This window comes from Triticum aestivum, chromosome 4A (genome assembly GCF_018294505.1).
Source record: "Triticum aestivum cultivar Chinese Spring chromosome 4A, IWGSC CS RefSeq v2.1, whole genome shotgun sequence".
NCBI lineage: Eukaryota > Viridiplantae > Streptophyta > Magnoliopsida > Poales > Poaceae > Triticum > Triticum aestivum.
Genome location: NC_057803.1, coordinates 510,989,115 through 510,996,707, shown reverse-complemented (window position 1 = coordinate 510,996,707; position 7,593 = coordinate 510,989,115).

Below are 7,593 nucleotides of genomic sequence, written 5' to 3'. Positions count from 1 at the left end.
ATCTACGATTGGAATGAAGAACTGATTCTTCAATTCTATGCAACGCTGCACATCACCGGAGATGCTGAAGATGTGAATTCATGGGTGCTGGACTGGATGTCTGAAAACACTCACTATACTGCACAGCCTCTGAATTGCTTCATGCTCTACCACTCAGTCCTCCCCTTGAAGAAGCTCGCTGCATCTACAGTGAACCTGAGCTCACACAGAGCTCACACATCATTACATGCAGGTGCTGATGAAACCTTTGAAGCCAGGTCAAGCACCAAGAACCAAATTCCTCGTGAAGGAATTGTTGTACGTGCCCAGAATTGTCTATCATATTCTTACGAGGACAATCAGTCCTATCAAAGGCCACGACTCATCTGATGAGGAAATTGTTGGCATCATGAGGAATCTGGTATTCAACATCGTTCATGGCATTCCTGTCAATTATCACGATTTCTTCATGAGGACTATGGCCAATGTTGCACTGTCTCCGTTTGAGCTGAAGCCTTATGCACCTTTGATCATGAGATTCCTCAGGACAAGGTCTTCACTCAACTACAAAGCTGATTTCTAGAATCATCTCAGCTACTTGCCCCCAATTGAAGTCCTCAAGCAGACATATTCCTCAGTTGATGGAAAGGGCAAGGCACCAGCTGTAATTGATGAAGGCATTCATCCATTGGATGGTCAGTTTCGCAAAGCTGCATCTTATTCCACCAATGATGACTCTGCCACACATGACTCTGCCAATGCACCTAAGTCCACTCCTCAAGCCACTGCTCCGCGCGTGATGACTGATCGTGAACTTCTGCTTAGTCTTCACCAGAAGGTGGATCGAAATCACAAATGGGTTAAGCGTCAGTTTGGTTCACTTCTTCACAACATGACTGCCACACACAATACAGTGAAGAAAAACCACTACTACCTCCATCAAGTCTTCGGTCGCACCTGGGCAATCCTGTCACATCTGTATGGTGAAGAAGATCTGAAGAACATGGGTCTTAATGAAGATTTTGACTGGTCTGCACCTCCACCGAAGAAATTCAAGAAGGTCAAGGTTCCTTCTCTGGTGGCCAGCTCATATTCTTCATCACGCGACACTGATGAACATGAAGATTTGGACGACACTGCGGCAGGCCCTACATCAACAAACGACCCCAACAACGCTGGCGCTCCTTCATCAACATGATTATCTTCAGGGGCGTTAGTCCTCATTTTCGATCCTTTTGGTCACTCGATGACAAAGCGGGAGAAATATGAGTTAGTCTTCAAGCGGGTCTACTATATGGGCGTTTTTTGGCTAAGTTACAACTCTCGTTATTCTGAAACTTTATTGGATCGAGTTGTAATCTTAAACCCGATGGTGCTCTGATACTTTTGATGCACTGTGCTCTGATACTCTTGATGCACTATTCTGCATGCTTATTCCTTGTTAATATTATTGCACGCATGCTGAATTTCATCAGGCACCATATTTCATCATGCATTTCAAATTCTTCATATTATATGTTAAATGCGTGTATGAATTACAAGATATAGGGGGAGATCTCCATGATTAAACTCTTCAAGTGTGCATTGCTTCAAAAGCAAATTCCTCACTATGCACATCTTCAGGGGAGTTCTTCTATATCTTGCAATCAAATTCCTCAATATCAGTATTTACACTTCATATGTTTATCCCCGTTGAAAACTTAACCTATATTGTCATCAATCACCAAAAATGGGGAGATTGTAAGTGCATCTAGTGCCCCTTAGTGATTTTGGTGTATTGAAGACTTATAGGTTAAGGGACTAATGCATGTGTGAGTGTACACATGTCTATAAGTCTATGAGGAGTTTGATATTTACAGGAAAAGTCGACCCCTAAAAATGAATATCTTCGACTGAAGATTTTGGTATTTCTGAAGACTTTCATGAAGACTTTGAAAGTGAAGAAATTGGTGTGTCCGTGAAGACTTGATATTCATGCGAGAAATATGAAGCTTGAAGACTTTCGTTTTCATAGTTTTGTTTTTATCTTTATTGAGTCATAGGAAACACCGTACTGTTAAAGGGGGTCGAGGAAATACTAAGGAAATTTTTCCATGTGATGCTCAACTCAAATCCTACACCTACCAATCCCTTCGAGTGAAGCCATTGGAAATCTCATACAGTTCAGTTAATTTCTTCAGTGACAGAGACGAAGTTCTTCTGGTCTCTGAGGAATTTGTCCTGACTGAGGAGTTAGGAATTCACCAGTGCGGATTGCCTACACAGTGAGGAACATGATAGCCCTGAGGATTTTGCTACTCAAAATTCCGACCGTTGCTGTGCTATGCGCCAGCTGTCCCAAAATATCTATCCACCTAACGGTCATATCACTGAAGGGCATTTATGTCTTATCATGTCGGGCTGCTCCCTAGGCTATAAATAGCCGCCCCCCTACAACCACTAGCTGGTTGGCTGCTCCGAGAGAAACTGACACTTGTCATTTGAGAGCAACCCATCCTCCGAGGACTTTGAGCGAAAATCATCAAGTGAGGAAAAACCAAAAACCCAAAACCCAAACACCTACAAACCCCAAGTGATTGAGCATCACTGAAGAGATTGATCCCGAGTGGATCCGACGCTTGTTACCTTTGAAGATTGTGCTTCTTCCAGACGGTTAGGCGTCATGGTCTAGAGCATCCAAGAGGAATAGTGGATCACCGAGTGACCAAGTTTGTGAAGGTTTGGAAGTCGCCTGAAGACTTACCACGAGTGATTGGACGAGGTCTGTGTGACCTTAGTTCAAGGAGAATACGGTGAGGACTGGGTGTCTTGGACTAAGTGTCCTTGACTGGGTGTCCGAGACTGTGTGTCCTCGAGTTTAAATACTCAGCCGCTCCAACCAGACGTACAACTGAGACAGCAGTTGGAACTGGTCTACCAAATCATTGTCTTCACCGAGCTTACTGGTTTTATTTCCTCAACTCTTTCACTTCCTCATAACTGTGCTGTATGTTTGTTCATATCTGTGTTTGAAGACTTTGACTGAAGACTTTCTCAATTTCCTCAGTTCAATTTCTTCAGTCTGTTTGTCTTCATCATGAGTTATCCCGTGATTATGCTTTCTGTACTCTGTGCCTGTCTTCATTTCATCATGATGACTATGCTTGTATTCTGTTGTGTTTACTTTTGAGTACTTATTCCACTGCTAGTAGTTCTTCGCTAAGGAATTTCCTCACCAGCAAATTCCTTAGTGAAGAATTTCATAAAAATCGCCTATTCACCCCCCTCTAGTCGATATAACGCACTTTCATGTCACGAGGTGCCCCCTGCCCATGTATATAAAGGAGCAAGGGGGAGAGGTACGGCCAGCCTTGGGGCATGCCAGGAGGAGTCCTACTCCCACCGGGAGTAGGATCCCCCCCCCTTTCCTAGTTGGATTAGGACTTGGGAGGGGGGAAGAAGGAAAGATGGGGGCCGGCCCCCTTTGCCCTAAACAAATTCGGTTTGGGCCTTGGGGGGCGCGCCCCACACTTCCCTTGCTTCCTCTCCTTTTCCACTAAGGCCCATGTAGGCCCATTAAGCCCCCGAGGGGTTCCGGTAACCTCCCGGTACTCCGGTAAAATCCCAATTTCACGCGGAACACTTCCGACATCCAAACATAGGCTTCCAATATATCAATCTTCATGTCTCGACCATTTCAAGACTCCTCGTCATGTCCGTGATCACATCCGGGACTCTGAACAAACTTCGGTACATCAAAACATATAAACTCATAATATAACTGTCATCGTAGCGTTAAGCGTGCGGACCCTACGGGTTCGAGAACTATGTAGACATGACCGAGACACGTCTCTGGTCAATAACCAATAGCGGAACCTGGATGCTTATATTGGCTCCTACATATTCTATGAAGATCTTTATCGATCAGACCACATAACAACATACGTTGTTCCCTTTGTCATCGGTATGTTACTCGCCCGAGATTCGATCGTCGGTATCTCAATACCTAGTTCAATCTCGTTACCGGCAGGTCTCTTTACTCGTTCTGTAATACATCATCCCGCAACTAACTCATTAGTTGCAATGCTTGCAAGGCTTAAGTGATGTGCATTACCGAGAGGGCCCAGAGATACCTCTCCGACAATCGGACTGACAAATCCTAATCTCGATATATGCCAACCCAACAAGTACCTTCGGAGGCACCTATAGAGCACCTTTATAATCACCCAGTTACGTTGTGACGTTTGGTAGCACACAAAGTGTTCCTCCGGTAAACGGGAGTTGCATAATCTCATAGTCATAGGAACATGTATAAGTCATGAAGAAAACAATAGCAACAAACTAAACGATCAAATGTTATGCTAACGGAATGAGTCAAGTCAATCACATCATTCTCTAATGATGTGACCCCGTTAATCAAATGACAACTCATGTCTATGGCTAGGAAACTTAACCATCTTTGATTCAACGAGCTAGTCAAGTAGAGGCATACTAGTGACACTCTGTTTGTCTATCTATTCACACATGTATTATGTTTCCGGTTAATACAATTCTAGCATGAATAATAAACATTTATCATGATATAAGGAAATTAATAATAACTTTATTATTGCCTCTAGGGCATATTTCCTTCAGTCTCCCACTTGCACTAGAGTCAATAATCTAGATTACACAGTAATGATTCTAACACCCATGGAGCCTTGGTGCTGATCATGTTTTTCTCGTGGAAGAGGCTTAGTCAACGGGTGTGCAACATTCAGATCCGTATGTATCTTGCAAATTTCTATGTCTCCCACCTGGACTAGATCCCAGATGGAATTGAAGCATCTCTTGATGTGCTTGGTTCTCTTGTGAAATCTGGATTCCTTCGCTAAGGCAATTGCTCCAGTATTGTCACAAAAGATTTTCATTGGACCCGATGCACTAGGTATGACACCTAGATCGGATATGAACTCCTTCATCCAGACTCCTTCATTTGCTGCTTCCGAAGCAGCTATGTACTCCGCTTCACATGTAGATCCCGCCACGACGCTTTGTTTAGAACTGCACCAACTGACAACTCCACTGTTCAATGTAAACACGTATCCGGTTTGCGATTTAGAATCGTCCGGATCAGTGTCAAAGCTTGCATCAACGTAACCATTTATGATGAGCTCTTTGTCACCTCCATAAATGAGAAACATATCCTTATTCCTTTTCAGGTACTTCAGGATGTTCTTGACCGCTATCCAGTGATCCACTCCTGGATTACTTTGGTACCTCCCTGCTAGACTTATAGCAAGGCACACATCAGGTCTGGTACACAGCATTGCATACATGATAGAGCCTATGGCTGAAGCATAGGGAACATCTTTCATTTTCTCTCTATCTTCTGCAGTGGTCGGGCATTGGGTCTTACTCAACTTCACACCTTGTAATACAGGCAAGAGCCCTTTCTTTGCTTGATCCATTTTGAACTTCTTCAAAACTTTGTCAAGGTATGTGCTTTGTGAAAGTCCAATTAAGCGTTTTGATCTATCTCTATAGATCTTAATGCCCAATATGTAAGCAGCTTCACCGAGGTCTTTCATTGAAAAACTCTTATTCAAGTATCCCTTTATGCTATCCAGAAATTCTATATCATTTCCAATCAGTAATATGTCATCCACATATAATATCAGAAATGCTACAGAGCTCCCACTCACTTTCTTGTAAATACAGGCTTCTCCAAAAGTCTGTATAAAACCAAATGCTTTGATCACACTATCAAAGCGTTTATTCCAACTCCGAGAGGCTTGCACCAGTCCATAAATGGATCGCTGGAGCTTGCACACTTTGTTAGTCCCTTTGGATCGACAAAACCTTCCGGTTGCATCATATACAACTCTTCTTCCAGAAATCCATTCAAGAATGCAGTTTTGACATCCATCTGCCATATTTCATAATCATAAAACGCGGCAATTACTAACATGATTCGGACAGACTTAAGCATCGCTACGGGTGAGAAGGTCTCATCGTAGTCAATCCCTTGAACTTGTCGAAAACCTTTTCGCAACAAGTCGAGCTTTATAGACAGTAACATTACCGTCAGCGTCAGTCTTCTTCTTGAAGATCCATTTATTCTCAATTGCTTGCCGATCAACGGGCAAGTCAACCAAAGTCCACACTTTGTTCTCATACATGGATCCCATCTCAGATTTCATGGCCTCAAGCCATTTTGCGGAATCTGGGCTCACCATCGCTTCTTCATAGTTCGTAGGTTCGTCATGGTCTAGTAACATAACTTCCAGAACAGGACTACCGTACCACTCTGGTGTGGATCTTACTCTGGTTGACCTACGAGGTTCAGTAACAACTTGATCTAAAGTTTCATGATCATCATCATTAACTTCCTCACTAATCGGTGTAGGTGTCGCAGAAACCGTTTTCTGTGATGAACTACTTTCCAATAAGGGAGCAGGTACAGTTACCTCATCAAGTTCTACTTTCCTCCCACTCACTTCTTTCGAGAGAAACTCCTTCTCTAGAAAAACTCCGAATTTAGCAACAAAAGTCTTGCCTTCGGATCTCTGATAGAAGGTGTACCCAATAGTCTCCTTTGGGTATCCTATGAAGACACATTTCTCCGATTTGGGTTCGAGCTTATCAGGTTGAAGCTTTTTCACATAAGCATCGCAGCCCCAAACTTTCAGAAACGACAACTTTGGTTTCTTACCAAACCACAGTTCATAAGGCGTCGTCTCAACGGATTTCGATGGTGCCCTATTTAACGTGAATGCGGCCGTCTCTAAAGCATAACCCCAAAACGATAGCGGTAAATCTGTAAGAGACATCATAGATCGTACCATATCTAGTAAAGTACGATTACGACGTTCGGACACACCATTACGCTGTGGTGTTCCGGGTGGCGTGAGTTGCGAAACTATTCCGCATTGTTTCAAATGTAGACCAAACTCGTAACTCAAATATTCTCCTCCACGATCAGATCGTAGAAACTTTATTTTCTTGTTACGATGATTTTCAATTCACTCTGAAATTCTTTGAACTTTTCAAATGTTTCAGACTTATGCTTCATTAAGTAGATATACCCATATCTGCTTAAATCATCTGTGAAGGTGACAAAATAACGATATCCGCCACGAGCCTCAACATTCATCGGACCACATACATCTGTATGTATGATTTCCAACAAATCTGTTGCTCTCTCCATAGTTCCGGAGAACGACATTTTAGTCATCTTGCCCATGAGGCACGGTTCGCAAGTACCAAGTGATTCATAATCAAGTGGTTCCAAAAGTCCATCAGTATGGAGTTTCTTCATGCCCTTTACACCGATATGGCCTAAACAGCAGTGCCACAAGTAAGTTGCACTATCATTATCAACTCTGCATCTTTTGGCTTCAACATTATGAATATGTGTGTCACTACTATCGAGATTCAATAAGAATAGACCACTCTTCACGGGTGCATGACCATAAAAGATATTACTCATATAAATAGAACAACCATTATTCTCTGATTTAAATGAATAACCGTCTCGCATCAAACAAGATCCAAATATAATGTTCATGCTCAACGCTGGCACCAAATAACAATTATTTAGGTCTAATACTAATCCCGAAGGTAGATGTAGAGGTAGCGTGTCGACCGCGATCA